Raw genomic sequence first — 20,310 nt, 5'->3', positions numbered from 1 at the left:
GATACCACAGTTCATCAAGAGTAGTGACTGTCGTATTGTGACGAGGCAGTTGCTCGGCCACGATCGACCAGACTTTCAATTGGTGAGAGATCTGGAGAATGTGCTGGCCAGGGCAGCAGTCGAACATTTTCTGTATCCAGAAAGGCCCGTACGGGACCTGCAACATGCGGTCGTGCATTATTCGGCTGAAATGTAGTGTTTTGCAGGGATTGAATGAAGGGTAGAGCCACGGGTCGTAACACATATGAAATGTCACGTCCACTGTTCAAAATGCCGTCAATGCGAACAAGAGGTGGCCGAGACGTGTAACCAATGGCACTCCCTACTATCACGCCAGGTGATGCGCCAGTATGGTGATGACTAATACACGCTTCAAATTTGCGTTCACCGCAATGTCGCCAAACACGGATGCGACCATCCTGATGCTGTAAACAGAACCTGGATTCATCCGAAAATATGACGTTTTGCCATTCGTGCGCCCAGGTGCGTCGTTGAGTACACCGTCGGAGGCGCTCCTGTATGTGATGGCAGCGTCAAGGGTAACCGCAGCCATGGTTTCGGAGCTGATGGTCCACGCTGCTGCAAACATCGTCGAACTGTTCGTGCAGTTGGTTGTCTTACAAACGACCCATCTGTTGGCTCAGGGATCGAGACGTGGCTGCACGATCCGTTACAGCCATGGGGATAAGATGCCTGTCATCTCGACTGCTGGTGATACGAGGCCGTCGGAATCCAGCACGGCATTCCGTATTATCCTCCTGAACCCACCGATTCCATATTCTGCTAACAGTCGAAAACGCGAGCAACAATATCGCTATACGATAAACTGCAATCGCGATAGGCTACAATCCGACCTTAATGGAACTCTGAAACGTGATGGTACGCATTTCTCCTCCTTACACGAGGCATCACAACAACGTTTCACCAGGTAACTCAGGTTAACTGCAGTTTGTGTATGAGAAATCGGTCGGAATCTTTCCACATGTCAACACTTTGTAGGTGTCGCCACCGGAGCCAACCTTGTGTGAATGATCTGGAAAGCTAATCATTTGCAAATCACAGCACCTTCTTGCTGTCGGTTAAATTTCGCGTGTGCAGCACGCCATCTTCGTGGTGTAGCAATTTTAATGGCCAGTAGTGTAATTCATTTTATGAACCTGTAGAGTCAGGTTCGTGGCTCCTGTGATCAAAACACACTGACGTGACAAAAGACATGGGATTGTGATATGCACGTTCACAAATGGCGGTAGCATCGCGTACACAAGGTATGAAAGGTTAGTCCATTGGCAGAGCTGTCATTTGTACTCAGGTGGTTCATTTGAAAAGGTTCCCGGTATTATTATGGTCACAGGAATTAACAGACATTGAACGCGGGATGATAGTTGGAGCTAGACACATGGGATAATCCATACAGAAATTGTTATGGACAATATTTCGCCATCGACAGAGGCAACCGTTTGTTGAATGTGCCACATTTCAGGCATTCCCTGTCTTCACAGACCACACAGTACCCCCACGGCCTTCACTTAACGATCGAGAGCAGCGAGGTTTGCGCAGAGCCGTCAGTGTTAATAGACAAGCAACACTGAGTGAAATAACCGCAGAAATCAATGCGGGCGTACGGCGGCCGTATCTGTCAGGACAATGCTGTGAAATTTGGCGTTATTGGGCTGTGGCGATACACGTCTGATGCTAGTGTCTTTGCTAACAGGACGACATTGCCTGCAGCGCCTCTCCTGGGCTCTTGACTATGGACCCTAAATAACTGGAAAACTGTTGCCTACTCAGATGAGTCCCGATTTCAGAGGTGATGGGAGCGTTGAGCGTAGCGCAGACCCGACGAAGTCACGGACTCAAGTTGTCAACAAGGTACTGAACAAGGTGATGGTGGCCCCATGATGGTGTGGGCTGATGTGGTGTGGATTGGGTTCTCTGGTCCATCTGAACCGATCATTGGCCAGGAATGGTTATGTTCATCTACTTGAAGACCATTTGCAGCCCTTCATGGACTTCATGTTTCCAAACAACGATGGGATTTTTGTGGATGACAATGCATCATCTCAGAACGTTCTGGACATTTCGAGTGAATGATTTGGCCACCCCGACGGCCGCAAATAAATCTCATCGAACGTTTATGGGACATAATCGAGAGGTTAGTTCGTGCACGAAATCCTGCACCGACAATACATTCGTAATCATGGACGGCTGTATAGGCAGCAGGGCTGAGTATTTCTGCAGGGTACTTCCAACGACTTGTTGGGTCCATGCCACGAAGAATTATTGCATTACGCCAGACAAAAGGAGTTCCGACACATTATACGAGGTATTCCATGACTTTCGTCTCTTCAGTGTACACGTGTAAAGAGAGAGAAATTTGGCACTAAGAGCGTCAATGGTCACTTGTTTGGTTATTCAACCAGTCATATTGCCTGTAACGTTTTGAAAACATGTTCCATAATGTATGAAGCAGGGGTGAAATTATGAATCGTGAGTGCTTACAAGATGGCAGTACCAACAGTAGCAGTTTAGGGACCTAGGATATGCTTGACATGTGGTGTAGTAAGTATAGTTACTTTCACTATGCAACAGAGCCAAAAAATTTATACTAGCTTTTTAAAGTGATGACATTATGTGCACAATTTATCAACGAAAGCAATACTTACTCTCCATACGTGAGCTACGGCTTGTGAAAACGGGATAGCATGCTGAGAGCCCATTGTCAATCACTAAGCAGCAAAAATTGTAGCCAGTGCGCACCAGGACAGTGTGGTAACGTCGTGTTGGATGCAGTGAATGAGTTTACATTTTGCTACCTTTATTTTTCTGCTGTGTACCAAGAATGGTGCATGTGACGCATGGTGCAGGGAATGGCAATTGAATCTCAATGTAGACAAGTGTAATGTGCTGCGAATACATAGAAAGATAGATCCCTTATCATTTAGCTACAAAATAGCAGGTCAGCAACTGGAAACAGTTAATTCCATAAATTATCTGGGAGTACTCATTAGGAGTGATTTAAAATGGAAAGATCATATAAAGCTGATCGTCGGTAAAGCAGATGCCAGACTGAGATTCATTGGAAGAATCCTAAGGAAATGCAATCCGAAAACAAAGGAAGTAGGTTACAGTACGCTTGTTCGCCCACTGATTGAATACTGCTCAGCAGTGTGGGATCCGTACCAGATAGGGTTGATAGAAGAGATTGAGAAGATCCAACGGAGAGCAGCGCGCTTCGTTACAGGATCATTTAGTAATCGCGAAAGCGTTACGGAGATAATAGATAAACTCCAGTGGAAGACTTTGCAGGAGACACGCTCAGTAGCTCGGTATGGGCTTTTGTTAAAGTTTCGAGAACATACCTTCACCGAAGATCAAGCAGTACATTGCTCCCTTCTACGTATATCTCGCGAAGAGACCATGAGTATAAAATCAGAGAGATTAGAGCCCACACAGAAGCATACCGACAATTCTTCTTTCCACGAACAATACGAGACTGGAATAGAAGGGAGAACCGATAGAGGAACTCAAGGTACCCTCCGCCACACACCGTCAGGTGGCTTGCGGAGTATGGATGTAGATGTAGATGTAGAATTCAGTTTTTCTATGTAGACGACGAAATTTTTAATTTACAGACGAGATACAGTATCAGAAAACAATCCGACATAAACATGCTCTGCGTAATTTGTGATTCTTTAAGTGTTATTTCATTCTAAAAATCTAATAGGGCATAAAATATAGAGGATTCTTGTAAAGTGACATCTAGGCAGAGATTCTTCATAACGAAAGAAGCGACGAAACCACAACAGATATATTTCGGTAACACGGTGAGCATCTTTTGTGTCTCTAGATGGTCAGTGACGTTTATATCCACAGTAAGACTGACTACTCCGCAGGTTTTGCACATCCAGCAATTACCCACGATAGAAGAGATTTTTGGTTACTTTTGGTTGAATAGTAGCTAACTCTCATAGTTTCTTGGGGAAATGGATCAAAATCTGACGTCTGAGTTCTCCATAAAATTCAAATTGTCATAGTGTGACTTCATTATAAACCCGAAAATCAGCCAAACACATGTAACTATAAAGAGAAGTAATTTGTAACTCAATAAAACATTAGTTCGTATTGAAAATCTAACTGTAAACACTTCCTTCTTATACGGGAATTACGTGTACGATGGGTTATATTTCCTTTCTCTCTTTTCCTTAAAATTTCTAATATACGTTTTCCTCAAATGAATTTTCTGTTGTACATCTCACTGAAGTGATTCACACGGGCCTCCCTTGATGTTGATGTTGGGTGGTTCTAATTAATGTGCAGTTACTCACAGAGGTCCAGTGTGGGCTGTAATTACCGTATGACAGTAAAACTTGGTAAATATTCGCGGAACGAACTGATTAACGACTGAAATAATATAGTCCCAACTTTGGCCACAAGTGCAAATCTGACGCTGCACAACATTTCGTCGACGTCTCCGGTCCTCATATTAAACAAAGTGTGCAAGCGGCGGTTAATATTAACATCGACACTATGCCTTTCTCTCTTGTTTGACCTTTCCTGCCAGTGACTCGTTCCTAGTCCATTACATATGGCAACATTTCTATTCGTCTTTCTTGTATTTGCAGCGCCAGATTTGCATGTGGTGGCCAAAATTGAAACTAATTTCTCCAGCGTAAATAGTTTCCGCATTGACGCGCACAGTATATACCTAGATTCGTTACCATACGTGTACGAGTAACTGCACTATAATTGTACTCACCCGATATTCCAGCGAGCATGACACCTCCAGTATTGAGCAATGTATGAAATATTATATCAGTTCTGAGTAAAACATCACAAAATTTACTACAGAATGAAATATATATAGTATTTAACATTCTTCTCAACGACATCGACGTTAAAGACGATATTTGACTTGTATTCTAGCAAAGCCCTAATCGGATTAACCTACATTTTCAATAAGTTCTAAATCCATTCGACAGTCGATGAGTTCGGTGAGCGAGTGTCAATCATCAAAGACGATTTGTTACTCTCGTCGCACTAGATGGCAGATTCTGCCGGTGGACACCAGTCGACTCTCCAATTGCAGCTCAGTCTGAACGTGTATCATAACTGCACTTTAATTAAACCCATCCAATATTCTAGCGTCCATGACACATCCTGTATTGAGCATCAACCTCGTACGGATCTTAACAGAGGTGTCTTAAATCTACGAACAGGGTGTTGTTCTCAACACTTGCATGATTTGTTTTCCACTTGATTATCGGTGACATTGTAATTCACTCGTGGTTGACTTGGATATCTCCTGTCATCGTTGGGCCACGCAGCCACCTAAATACAGGGAGGCAGAAGGATATTATGGAAAACATTGGTTTTGCTTATGTGGCCGCACATCAAAGTAACGTGGTAAAGGACAGCACTGTGCAGGCAACCGACAGACTCTGCTGTAATGCACCGAGATACAGCAATATCGCTTTTCCATCACTCTGATGCCTTGAATAAACATCTTCAATTTAGACTCCAGTGTGAATTCGAAGTTCGCTTCAAGTGTCGCTAGTAATAATGGTGCTTTACAGATCCTAAACTACAGAATAAATACAAAATTTGATCCAACGAAGGCGAATATGGCCATACTGAGGAATGAAGGCTAATCAAGTTACTATTAATAACAGTGTACACGAAAAGATGGAACAGTATAAACAGATTCTTTGTTGGGATCTAAATATAGTAATGAATAATGTAAACAGCAGCCTAAATACTGACGCTGGTGCAGTGCATAAAGTCTGCCTAGAAAGTTGCGAAGTTTTAGAAAAGCAGGTGGAAAGAAAAGTAAGTCGGGTGTCCAAAATTTGTCTTGAGAAACATACCGGAGCGAAATACAAAATATGAGAGCTTCACGCTGTAAGTAGTGAATTTACTATTCGGTACATGCAGATTTGTGGTCAAATAGCTCCGCAATTCGAGGCGAGAGAATTTGATCCTGATATTGATGTACAAGAGGGAGCTGTGGGGATTAATGTGATAACGCTAAACAGTAAAGTAAACAGAAAGCAGCAAGTGGCAGGGGCAATAATATTGACAATACTACAGTAGTACGTAAGGAATCCGCATTCATTAGATGCATACAGTTCCAGCCTATTAATTTTCATGTTCATGTACATCCTGAGCAATGATGAAATGATGATGAACATGTATTGCTTAGAGGGTGGGAAGAAAGGGGCAAAATTTTCTACCTGAAGACTGACTTGCCATGAGAGGCATAGCGATGATTAGCAGAAGTAATGATGAAATGTGAAACTGTGATTGCATTGATTGAAGGCCGCTTTTATTAAGAATCTACGAGTCAAATAGAGCAGTTTGAGGGATTCAGTGGTTGGAGAGGTGGAGAAGAGAACCCGGGCAAGAATTTATAAAGGATTTCTCGAGAAAATTGTTTCCTAAATGATCCCATTTGAGAAATAAATTGGAACCTCGAGCCCGAGGTTGTAGTGATGGGATTAGAGAGCAAGTTGCCCGTCTACCGACGTAAGAGGCTTACTTCAGCGCCTCGTGGCAGTCTGACAAGTTCATTCAGCACTTGGAGAGGGTGTAAAGATTGTCTAGGGAAGAGGAAGTGCAGAACACTCGCGTGACAAAGTAAACGCGAGGCAGCTGCGTGTCCACGATGAGACAGAACCAAGCAGGCGAGGCCGTTATCCTCATTTTAGAAGACCGCCTATCGAAACGGATCGTGTGGTTAGGCGGAATGTGAATTGATCCCGCCATTCGCCAGCACGGAAAGTATAGCATTGATTGAAGTGCGTAGGGAGGTTGCACTACTTTCGTTAGTACATGGTGTGGCAGCCATTCGTAACCGATTTTGACGTACATTATGAAATGAACAATGTGTGTACTAGTTAATGCATACTTACAGCAAGAGACAAGAGGCTCGGCTTTTCCATATTACTGATATATTTATTTGTTGTTCTTTGCTACTTTGGTATGTATTTTGCATAGGTCAAGTTTACTGACCCACTCTACATCAAATGTCCAATTGTAATTGCAGTTACATGATTATTTTTGCTAATGTTTGTTACATGATGTCATGATTAATTATATCCGCTAGTGAGCCGATGTGATGATTTTATTGTTGGTGATGGCAAGGAGAAATACATTTGAGTTTTTTCTGATTTTGGAATACTTATTTTGGTTGATTGATTTATGTAGGAATCGCAAATCAACGGTTTCTTCGCTTTGCTGCACACCAAAGGCAAACATATAATAATGTCTCCTGTTATAGTAGGAGTGTTTTCTACAAATGGTTGGAGTTACGTGTAGTGCTGTGGTATGTTTATTTTGGTCTGTTGGAGTCATTAGTGTCGTGTAGTACAATATGCTGATTAACAGTGTGTACTTGTGATAGTGACAGTGGTTGGGAGAAAATAGCTTTTTATCCAGAGCGAATCTGGAACCAAAAGCAGGTTGCCATTAAGGTAGCGTGCGCGCAGATCAGCCCGTACGGGCGAAGAGGCGCTACAGATCACCTGTTTTGAATTTGAGAAAGGAGATTCGAAGAGCGCACGATACTGCTTGTGAGGGATAACACAGGAAGCGATGCTTTTATAGTATTTGGACCATGGAGTATGTTGATGCGCCGCAACGTACAAAGAAATGTTGCGGTGCCACGGGCAGGTGCAGTTTCGAAAAGAGACACATCTTGAGAAACTGCTATAGGAACCTTTGTTATTCTGTGAAATGCAGTGGGGTTGAAAAAGCGAAAAGTGAAAAGGAGATGGTATTTAGAATTGGGGGTCACTGCGTAAGTAAAAGCCAGAAGAACACTGGGTATCTACGATAAGTATCTCGATTCTACTCCATGGTATTTTGACAATATTTGGAGGCTGGTGTAGTTGTTACGAACTCACGACGAATGAAACATATTTCAGGCTTTGGGTGTACCTATAATAATGTTAACTGAACAACTGCTATTATGCTGAAAGTATATGAACGTAACAGTTGTAAAGGAATTATACAAATTTTTTTATGAATATATAGACACTAGTTCAACTACCAGAGATTAATGCGTAAAGCATTTGCTGAACAAAAGAAGCTTTACGCTCTTCGTGTATTAGTTGTAGAATAAGTTTCCTTTCGCTGTTATCCTTTCCTAGTGTTGTGCCATTTCTTACTGATAAAATGGGTTAAATAATGAAAGTGATTTTGAAGCAGAGCGATTTCGTCTTTTGTGATACCATGGGTCCCAGCTCCTGAAATTCTGGGAAATTATTACTATTATTTTAATTTTATGCAGAGAATTTAGATGGAGTCTACGATCTTCACGGCGACGCTGCTCAACAATAGAGGTACATGAATGTGTTCGTCTTCTTTCCTTTCGTGGCCACTACCGTCAATTTCAGTATATTTGCCGTGACATTCAGAACCTGCAGTCTTTCTTTTCATTTAATTTCGAAGTCCATGCATTTACGTTCTAAGATGAATAAATGCATTTAACTGTAAGTCTTTTTATCCAAGCCACGTGGGATGGTTGCACTCAAAATGTACGTGCCTCTATCCCGTTCGTATGTGCTCATAGATTTGAGTGTGTACAAGCGTAACTACATTTAAGACTCTTTTTCGACACAGTATTAACGCCTTTTTTTTTGTCCACTCATTCGCGAATGTACGTGCCCTCTTATTTGATTTAATATCATTATTTGTAATATTCAGTGGCTTAGTTTCCACGATTGATCTTTGTCGCAACAGCGCTTCACGAGAAATATTTATTACGCGACATTCACGATAACTTTTATTTCAAAAGTTCGACGACCGACTGAATAAAGATTTTTCTAACAATAACAATAGCAAAACATAATAAAATAAGAGGACACGTTACACAGTGCACGCTGAGATGACAAAAATCATGGGATAGCGGAATGCTCACATACAGATGCCGATTGTATAGCGTATAAAGGTAAGCATAAAACGGCAGTGTTGTCATTTGTACCCAGGTAATACACGTATAAAGTTTCCGACGTGATTATGGCTGCTCGACAATAATTAACAAACTCTTAACTCGGAATGGTAGTTGGAGCTAGACGCATGGGGACATTTCATCTCGGAAATCGGTAGGAAACTCAGTATACCGAAATCCACAGTGTCAAGAATGAGCCAAGAATACAAAATTTGAGGCATTACCTCTCAGTACGGACAACGCGGTGGCCGATAGAATTCACTTTAGGGAAACGCCAATGCTCTCGGTCGATAAGTTGTCAATATTAACCGACAAACAACACTACACTATGTGAAAAAAGCGCGGGAATCAATGTGGGATGCACGTCATTTGTACGTGCCACAGTGCAGTGAAATGCGGCGTTAATGAGTTACGGCAGCAGACGAGCTACGCGAGTGCCTTTGCTAACAGCACGACATGGCTTGCTGCGCCTCTCCTAGGCTCGTAACCATATCGGTTGACCCTAGTCGACTGGATATCGTGTCCTAGTCAGACGAGTCGCTATTTCAGTTGACAAGAGATGATTGTAGTGTTTGGGTGCGGTGCAGACTCCACGAAGCCACGGACCCAAGTTGTCAACAAGGCTGTGCAAGCTGGTGGTGGCTCCGTAATGGTGTGGGCCATGTTTACTTGGTATGGACTGGGTCCTCTGGTCCAGCCGAACTGATCGTTGACTGGAAATGAGTATGTCTGGTTGCTTGGAGACCATTTGCAGCCATTCGTGCACTTCGTGTTCCCAAACTACGATGGCATATAACCGGGCCACAGTTGTTCGCGATTGGTTTGAAGAACATTCTGGACAATTCGAGCAAAGGCTTTGGCCACCGGGAGCAATCTGGACATTTGGGGCGAATGATTAGGCCATCCATATCGCCCGACATGAATCCTATCGGACATTTGTGGGAGATAATCGAGATGTCAGTTTGTCCACATCATCCTACAGCGGTAATACTTTTGTAATTGTTGACGGCTATAGAGGCAGCAGGGCTCAATATTTCTGCAGGTGACTTCCAAAGACTTGTTGAGTCCATGCCACGTCGAGTTGCTGCACTACGCCGAGCAATACGAGGTCCGACACGATATTGGGGAGTATCCCGTGACTCATTATCTTAGATTATGGTGAGGAGTTTATCATTTCAATATGCATGAAGTTGTGCTATATAACTGTAATGAAATTACTTTGTGTACTTAAAGTCACATTTGCTGAAGTATCTAAGAGACATGTACCTGTTTTGTGGGCGTAATCTGTGCAGAAAGTGTATTTTAGTGTAACTTCATTCGAAGGTTGATTCGCTCATTTGTAACAGTATATTTGTGAAAATTTCTAATGTCATGGTCTATTACTAGAGGAAGAGCTTGTTCTCTTTATTATTTCCGACATTGTCAGGTTGGAGATAAGCGACCCATCAACGTTAAAAGTTACAGATTCTTATAAATAATCCTTTATAAGTTAAGATCACAAAAATTATTTCCAATGACGATAACTAGTTTTGCTGAAATAGATAGCCCTCTCCAGACCTGAAACTTTATAAAAAAATTACACATGAAGGAGAGTAGTGTGATGCTGTCAGTACACATAAAATAAGATAAAAATTTTTGGGTATGATCACCAGCCCGGTAGGAGAGACATTGTCATCGATAGATTGCATTCTTGAGCTTAACATCGTTCATAGCCCAACCTTTTTGTTCAAGTACAACTCCGTGAACATTTATGTATCACCTACAAATATAACATCCGAATCGGAAATACGGCACAATGTGTCATTATGACATTGCAAGGTTGAAACCACATAAATCTTATTCAAATGTGTAAGACCGTCGTACTCATTGTGCAATGATATTATATCAGCTAGTGTTCACACGTGAAAAGTGTTTATCACAAATTAGCGAACTAATTTGCCTCTTTCACGTAACAAAAATGGTTCAAATGGCTCTGAGCACTATGGGACTTAACTGCTGAAGTCATCAGTCCCCCTAGAATTTAGAACTACTTAAACCTAACTACCCTAAGGACATCACACACATCTATGCCTGAGGCAGGATTCGAATCTGCGACCGTAGCGGTCGCGCGGTTCCAGACTGTTGCGCTTTGAACCGCTCGGCCACTCCAGCCGGCTTCACGTAACACCATTAAATAACAGAGTAATATGCCCATGTCAGATCAGGCAGAACACTAATGATGTTACGTGGTGGGGCTTACAGGAAAGCGACTAGCAAGCACGTGGAATTGTAGTTTCAGTATATCAACTGAAGTACAAAGATAACTGTACTAACTATTGTATGACGTATACAGGGTATAATAATAATAATAGTTGTAATTAACTAAGTAGACAAGTAGCAGACAAAAGCAAACCGGATAATGGTAACTGTTATTCACATTTCAAAGTGAAAAAACCACTAGATGGCAGAAAATTTTCTGGAAGTTAACCAGTATGAGAAATTATAGATCAGTAAAGGTATCCTACGTTAAACTGAATAGGTTTGACTTTTCGCACTGTTATGTAGACATCGGACTACTATTCATAGATTGTTTATGAGACAAATCCATATTTTCTTTATGCTTCTGGCATTAATTCTTAAATATATACAATTAAAATGTGATGGTGTCCTATAACTAATTCTTTGTTGTACCTTGGTTGAGCTTGTTTCTTGGTCTTGTGGAGTATCTCTTCATTCATTTACTTTTGAGAAGGATGCACGCCATGTTACTGCCATCTTCACTTGAATAGGGCGTTTTCCTATCAGATATCTTCATATGTATGCTTGCTATATACGAATAAATGATGTGTTATGACTTCTGTAGATTATGCTGGACGTGCCGTACTTGCATTGTAATATCTACTGGTTTCTGTGATATGTTGACTTATAACGATTAATCGATTGCTATTACGAATGCTAGGACAGAATCCATCCATATGCTTCCGAATCGCATATGTCATTATCTTACATACTGAGATAAAACATGTGGGTCTCCAGTACGTTCCTCACTAATGTAATAATTTTATATCCTTGGATAATCCAACGCTTCAGGTTGGTTACACCTGACTACTTGATATCACCAATAAGCAAATTTTCTTATTAATACTCTGAATTACATTGCATAAAAAGTTTAGTGTCACCTAGCGGCACTTTATCACTTCGTAATATGAATGAAAGTTACCATTATGCTGTTTGTTTTAATCTGGAATTCGTCTACGTGTATAGTTACAATTATTATTATTACATTCGGTATACATGATATATTATTTCATACATTTATCTATCACTTCAATGTGATCAGCTGGCGTGTCGTTTTCCTGCAAGCCCCATCACGTAGCAATTAGTCACTGGTCTACCTGCTCTGATACTGGCATGTTACTCTGTTGTTCACTGGTTCTACGTGAAAGAGGCAGATTTGTTCACTGCTTTGTGATAAGCACTCTTCACATGTAGTTATTAGTGATACAGTGTTACTATTCATGTGTTCAACGACCTCACAAATTCATCCTCGCAGTGGTATAATGGCACACTACGTCATATTTCCTAGTCGGACTGTATATGTTTAAGGTGGTACTTATATGAGCAGATCGTGTAAAGGGAGATTTGGCTACGAATGCTGTTAAGTACAAGCACAGTCACCGGCCTGGTGATTAGACATAGCAATGAAACTTCCTGGCAGATTAAAACTGTGTGCCCGACCGAGACTCGAACTCGGGCCCTTTGCCTTTCGCGGGCAAGTGCTCTACCATCTGAGCTACCGAAGCACGACTCACGCCCGGTACTCACAGCTTTACTTCTGCCAGTACCTCGTCTCCTACCTTCCAAACTTTACAGAAGCTCTCCTGCGAACCTTGCAGAACTAGCACTCCTGAAAGAAAGGATACTGCGGAGACATGGCTTAGCCACAGCCTGGGCTGTGAGGACCGGGCGTGAATCGTGCTTCGGTAGCTCAGATGGTAGAGCACTTGCCCGCGAAAGGCAAAGGTCTCGAGTTCGAGTCTCGGTCGGGCACACAGTTTTAATCAGCCAGGAAGTTTCATATCAGCGCACACTCCGCTGCAGTGTGAAAATCTCATTCTGGAAACATCCCCCAGGCTGTGGCTAAGCCATGTCTCCGCAGTATCCTTTCTTTCAGGAGTGCTAGTTCTGCAAGGTTCGCAGGAGAGTTTCTGTAAAGTTTGGAAGGTAGGAGACGAGATACTGGCAGAAGTAAAGCTGTGAGGACCGGGCGTGAGTCGTGCTTCGGTAGCTCAGATGGTAGAGCACTTGCCCGCGAAAGGCAAAGGTCCCGAGTTCGAGTCTCGGTCGGGCACACAGTTTTAATCTGCCAGGAAGTTTCATATCAGCGCACACTCTGCTGCAGAGTGAAAATCTCATTCTGGAGACATAGCAATGTTGGTCGTCATTGGTACACACAGACTTTACATAACCTTTGAGATAACCACAGTTTGTGTTGCGCTGCTCTGCCTCATATGTAATGTTCTATGAAATTTTATAACTGAAGATGGTTAGCTGTTTTACTTGTAACTAGGTATCATAATTATACAGGGTGTTCGGAAATTCTCGTTACAAACTTCTAGAGCCTGCCGTAGTGGCCGAGAGGTTCTAGGCACTTCAGTCTGGAACCGCGCTGCTGCTACGGTCGCAGGCTCGAATCCCGCCTCGGGCATGGATGTGTGTGATGTCCTTCGGTTGGATAGGTTTAAGTAGTTTTTAAGTTCAGGGGACTGATGACCTCAGATGTTAAGTCCCATAGTGGTCGGAGCCATTTTAGAACAAACTTCTAGAACTTGTAGAGGGAAATGAGTACATAATATTTTGAATGGGAACCCATATCCGGAAATATGCCGATTCAGTGCTACCGCCGTTCGTATACATGTCTGCTATGTATGTTTGCAACAGAGTGGTGCTTAAGTCGGAATGGCTGATGTCAAACCCTCTCACCTGGGTCGAGCCTTATGCACGTGTCTGTCAGTGTTACATGTTGTATGGAGTATTGGAGGTGTTATGGGTGTAGTTGTTGATCATCCACAATATACCAGACGGTGTTAGGATCAACATCCACTGCTCGCACAGTTGCTCGTGTACTCGTTGAAGGGGTCTCTTCATGGTGACGCAGTCCGGCCTCTTCCAGTTCAGATGTTCAGCGTCTCAGTGGAGCACGACAGTGGCACCTACCGAAGCTGCAGTAACCCTTTCTCGAAACCGCTGCAAAACTGTGGCGGAAATGGAGACAGACATTGTGGAGAACGATCTTGATACAGACGGCGAGCAGCTCTTCCATTATCGTAAGCTTCCCCATACAAAAGAATCATATTAGGGTTTTCTACAAAAGTATACTCAATCATGTTGCTTTAACACTCAGACACATGAATGAGTTTCGAACCAGGTCAGCAAACATGTTATCAAACGGTTGTAGCACAAGAACGGTACATTTCTGGATATGGGTTCCTCTTAAAAATACAGCATTATGTACTCACTCCCCTCTAAAAGCTCTAAAGTTTGTAACGGGAATTTCCGAACACCCTGTATGCTATGTTTGTAGTCATGACTTATAAATGATTATTTACAAGTACCTATAACTTTTATTATCTTTATTTATAAGACTATAGGGCCTCGTGGCGAAAATATTGAATAAAATTTTCTCCAGTTTCCAGCCATACCAAGTGGTTACAATGCCACGAACTTTAGACCAGGCATTCCTTAGTCAGTGATAAGTAGAATGACTGCTAATGGACCGCTCGTACGCTCTTATATACTGTAGCTGTCGGCTCTGGCACGCCTGGTGCTCATGGTATATCCAGATAGCCGGCCGGAGTGGCCGAGAGGTTCTAGGCGCTACAGTCCGGAACCGCGCGACCGCTACGGTCGCAGGTTCGAATCCTGCCTCGGGCATGGATGTGTGTGATGTCCTTAGGTTATGGCTCGGAGCACTATGGGACTTAACTTCGGAGGTCATCAGTCCCCTAGAACTTAGAACTACTTAAACCTAACCAACCTAAGGACATCACACACATCTATGCCCAAGGCAGGATTCGAACCTGCGACCGTAGCAGTCGCGCGGTTCCAGACTGCAGCGCCTAGAACTGCTCTGCCACTCCGGCTGGCTATCCTTAGGTTAGTTAGGTTTAAGTACTTCTAAGTTCTAGCGGACTGATGACCTCAGAAGTTAAGTCCCATAGTGCTCAGAGCCATTTGAACCATATAGCCAGATACTGACACACATCGACTCCGTATTCGTTGCACCCGCTTCAACCGCACGATCGTCGGATCTCACGCACTGTTGATCTGCGGGTCACAGTCTCTTGTAAAAAGCGTTATCGCTGAATTTTATTTCGATGGCTTCTTTGATTTCACAGACCAAAAGCCATTAGTGCAATCGGCGACAGAGTTTACATCAAATTTGTTCTGGTGACCGTTTTCAGTGCATCCTCAGCTAAAGCCAAATATTCGGGGTAGCATAGGCGACGAAACTTCTCATCCTCCTTTCTTAGTTGTTGTACAGCGAGCACTATTTGTCCGCCTTAAGATATTGTTGTACAGCGTGCAACTGTCCACACTTGCTAGGTATCTTCTAGACTTCGGCGTTCTGAGACATGCTGCAACTTTAGCTGGCCTCACAAACTGCGGGATTTTTGTCGCAGGCATGAACGTTGATTACACTCTGTGAAAATGTTTATCAATGGTTCTGTCAACAGTTGCAATGTTTATTAGGTTGCAATATTTGTTAGGCAATCAGTTTCGAACCTTAACAGCTTCATTTTCAAGCCTGGTATATTTAGGCTGCACCGACAGTGCCTGATCTTAATAAAAAGCATTGAGTGGCAACACATGCTCTATTTTGACTTGGTAACAGGCATTTATAGATCACGTGTTGCCATTCAACGTTTTTTATTAAGATCAGGCACTGTCAGTGCAATCTCGTAAGGCCAGGCTTGAAAATGAACGTGTAAGCTTAGAAGCTTAGAACTAATCGCCTAATAAATACTGCATCTGTTGACACAATCATTACTAAACGCTTTAATGAATTTAAATAAAATTCCTGTTCCCTGTCAATGAAATGTTGAAACTGACGAATTGTGGCTTTTCGGCAGGGCTGATCTTCCCGAGACGGAGCAACAGAACTACAAAAAGGCAAGTTTTCCTACTCCTCGTCGGTGGACTTATCGTGGTTTTTAAGGTCGCCTCATTTATTTGCTGAACGCTGTTGCCGTTGTTCCTGAAGACCTAGCGTAGGTAGCTCAGCTCAGGGGGCAGATTATCGACGTCTGATATCGTTCTCGCATCATGTACCACTGTTTGTAACAATGTTGATAATAGCTGATGGTTGCGAATACGGGTCGGTGTTCGTTGATTTCCTGTGGACGCTGTATCCAAGGTACCCACTTCTTTAGTGAACTGGATGTTACTGTTAATGGTGTTGAGATGTTCTATGAATTCGTTTAGTTTTTCACGCCCGTGGGGCCAAATGACAAACGGGTCGTCAGCACATCGAAAGAAACACCTACGGTTTAGTGAGACCATGTACATCGTATTATTCCTATTTTAATTTGTTTTACTGATAAAGTTATCTTGCTCGGCACAGCAAAAATTTGAATGTTAGACGCAGCAGATTTGGCAATGTATTTTGATTTCAGGCGAGCACCTGAACAGTTTGCAGGGATAACAGAATTATAAAATGGTGGGTAACATGGAGACGTATTTCCTGTATATGATGCTTCCATGTGGTAGCGGCAAACCCAGATAAGGACACACGGCAAGTGATTTCCATACACCATGATTTTGAGGTACTATGGCAATGGACATTGTTGAGACAAAATAAACTGTACTCTACTTTATTCCTAATGTCGTCAGTGACGTGTGAAAGACGATCATCTCATCGGTTTATCACTTCCTCTGACAGATAATGCGATGGAAATTGGTGATAGAGAAGTGTAGAAAATGACGTCATTTGATCATTTTGTAATTTCTTATTTTCTTATGTTTGATGTGGATGTACCACTTGAAAGTAAAAGGTAGCATGGATAGCACTAATTAATTCTTTTTATAATGCCTAATAATTTTTTTAGGTTTTTTAACTACCTTATAGTCATTTTTAACGAGAAACGACTGCAATGATATTACTAACAATATGTTTCGTAAAGTTTCCATTCGTCCTTAAGTTTCGAATTTCAAATCTCATACATTTATGTAGTGGACTTTGGTTTTCATGTTTGATAGAAACTACTTTTGTTTTCTTTGAGATATCAGCAAAGAGGCAGTGTCTTGTTGAAACACCTAGAACAAATTTGATTTTATAAATGTATATATTTTCTCGTATGACAAATGGTTCAAATAGCTCTGAGCACAATGCGACTTAACTCTTGAGGTCATCAGTCGCGTAGAACTTAGAACTAATTAAACCTAACTAACCTAAGGACATCACACACATCCATGCCCGAGGCAGGATTCGAACCTGCGACTGTAGCGGTCGCTCGGCTCCATACTGTAGCGCCTAGAACCGTATGACAAATGCTTATACTTCTAATTTTGATATCGTATATTTTATATAAGCGAGAAGAGACGACCCAGAACAATGTAAATTTATACATTCATTTCACGATTAAAGAAGATTATCTTAACTCATGTTGCTCCTTTCAGGTGTAACTTAATTTTTCTAAAGAGATTTTAGCTGTGAGCTGGTATTGCTCTGAGAACAAGCACTTCGAAACTGAGATTGAGATTTTGTATGTGCATGCAAGTTTGAAATAATCTCGGGTTTCTTTAGACTCAGTTTGAAGATTAGCTTTGCTTACGTTTGCATGCCTATATGATGGCAAATTTAAAGAACGTTTCAGTTAGTTGTTTTCCTTCTTTCAGCATATAAAATGGTTATAAGGTTACAGTGCGGTGTGAACTGAGGCGGTGAAACTTAACTTTCACGTGGACTTTGATTCTGAACAGTTACATCGAGTCTGAGTTATATATAATTTTGATTAGACGTATTCAAGTGTGGTACTCTGAACATTTTCGAATGGATTGAGTTCCGTATATAAAAACCGTGTGGCAGCACAAATGGATTTCTAGCATTTGTGAGCGTTGCTGTCGTATGGCGAGCATACATTTTATGAACTTTTACTATTTTTCGTTTTTCAGCTGATGGAATTTTTTCATTTCGATAAAGTATGATGGTTGGCTGTTCTGAATAAGAACATGAATTTTGCATATGAATATGCCTTGTTGAACCACTGTATCGAAGACTGTGTTTACCATTGTAACCCTTGCTCATTATCTACATCCGAAATAAATTTTGGTACAAGTGTGGATACTGTGGTGAGACACAGCGTTTTGCTGTTTCCTCCCACGCACTTAGGCAGTGTAAATCCCGACGAGAAGTTGAAAATGAACTGAGAAGCTAATAACGAGTCCATATTATCTCGTAATTCTGTATTCTATTCATATCACTGATACAGTGTTCCAATCACTCATGATTATTAGATTATCATCGTCATTCACGTACTGAATTACACATTCAGTGTTCTCATACATTTTATCTCCTCATTATTTGCTTGGGCGTCGGTATGTACATCTGAACCAATGTTATAGGCGTCGTTTTGTTGTTTACACCATAAATGGCAGATCAGTACTGTCAAAGAGGGCATTATTCGCCAAATATGCCCACTGATCTGAAAAATCAGCCTTAATTTGAAGATTTTTTTCTGATAACGTACGTTTGGAAGACAGTATGAAATGAATCTCTCGTAAACCCTCGTCGCCAGTTTTGTAAAAGCGTCGTCGCTACTGCTGTTGAGGCCGAGTTGCTACTGTAGTTGCGGTAGGCCCAGCTTCTGGGTTCGGTTCAAAAAATGGCTCTAAGCACTATGTGACTTAACATCTGAAGTCATCAGTCCCCGAGACTTAGAACTACTTAAACCTAACTAACCTAAGGACATCACACACATCCAGGCCCGGGGCAGGATTCGAACCTGCGACCGTAGCAGCAGCGAGAGTCCGGATTGAAGCGCCTAGAACCGCTCGGCCACAGAGGCCGGCTCTGGGTTCGGGAAACGGCTTCTGGTGCAGTACACTGCTAAGTAATTTTTCCCTGCCACTACTACTAAGCTATGCCCCAGGGTCAGGTAACAGGATAGGAGAATGAAGATTCCACAACACTCCAACAAATTAGTAAGAAAGCCACACAAATGAGTTGAAAAGGTTTACTTCTCTTCGTGATTTGTTGAATGATTGAGTCTGCAACACTGCATGTAACATAACAAAAAGGCCCTCAATGGATAAATGCAAATAATCGTAGGTATACATCACAGTATATATCAAATGCCATTTACAACAAATGTCTGTTCCCTTCTAAGAGACGTTTTCGGCGTAACTCAATCTTGGACGATGATCTTTAACCAAATGCGCGAGAGCTGTTCTTGTATCTTCCGAGTAGGCTTCTGACCTTTGTCGTCCGGTCATTGGCGGATTGTACTCGGCCGACATTTGGCCGAGGCGAAGTCGATATCTTCATCCTCAGTGCCGCCCATGGTGCTGGTGGAACTCATGGAAGTGGCGAGTCTCGTATGGCATTGGCACCAGCTCACATCTTTGCGCCTGCGGTGCTTTTGCCCTGACTGTGTCTTGTCCGGAGAACACGGCAGAATCAAGGTTAAAAAAGAGAAAAGGACAATCATATGTTTCACATGTAATATTACAGGATATTAAAAATAAAATGGACTAATCAGATAAGAATGAGGAGGTTCTCTGTAGAAACGGCGAAGAAAATAACACTTGGAAAACACTGACAAGAAGCGTACAACTTTGAACATGGCTGACGTTTGCTGCCTGTCAGTCTCCTCACACCACAACGGTGTTACTTATGTTTTAATGTTTGACTTTATGAAGAACATTATGTCTTATATTTTAATGTATGACTTGAGCAACTTAGCTGTTAAATCACTGTACATCTTTGACGATATGTTCATGTAATTACACCTTCTGATGAAATCACCCTCAGAGGTCACGAAACGTGTTCAACGTATATAGAAAACCTATAAAACCGGTTGGCAGATTTTTACATATTTTTAAAAACTTACAAGAAGAAAGGACAGGCTGATAGGATATGTATTAAGACATCAGGAGATAACGTCCTTGTTACAAGACGCAGCTAGAAAAGGTAAAAGCTTTAGGAGCAGCCATAGATTGGAGTACATCCAACAAATGATTGAGAACTTGTGTGTGAGCACTTCTCTAAGGTCAAGAGGTTGTCACGAGCAAGGAAATTGTGACGTGATGTACCTAACCTTTCAGAAGATTGATGACAGATCCCTCCCCCCTCCACCCCCTCCCCGCCTCCCCCCCACCTCCCC

At 42.2% G+C, this 20,310-nt stretch overlaps 1 protein-coding gene across 1 annotated transcript in view; it reads right to left on the bottom strand.

Moving 5' to 3' along the window:
- The window catches only part of LOC124790042, a 459,476-nt gene that overhangs the window by 10,263 nt on the left and 428,903 nt on the right, over positions 1-20,310 (bottom strand). The window lies entirely within an intron of this gene.

Source organism: Schistocerca piceifrons, chromosome 3, assembly GCF_021461385.2.
Source record: "Schistocerca piceifrons isolate TAMUIC-IGC-003096 chromosome 3, iqSchPice1.1, whole genome shotgun sequence".
NCBI lineage: Eukaryota > Metazoa > Arthropoda > Insecta > Orthoptera > Acrididae > Schistocerca > Schistocerca piceifrons.
This window is presented reverse-complemented; position numbering and strand designations above follow the sequence as displayed.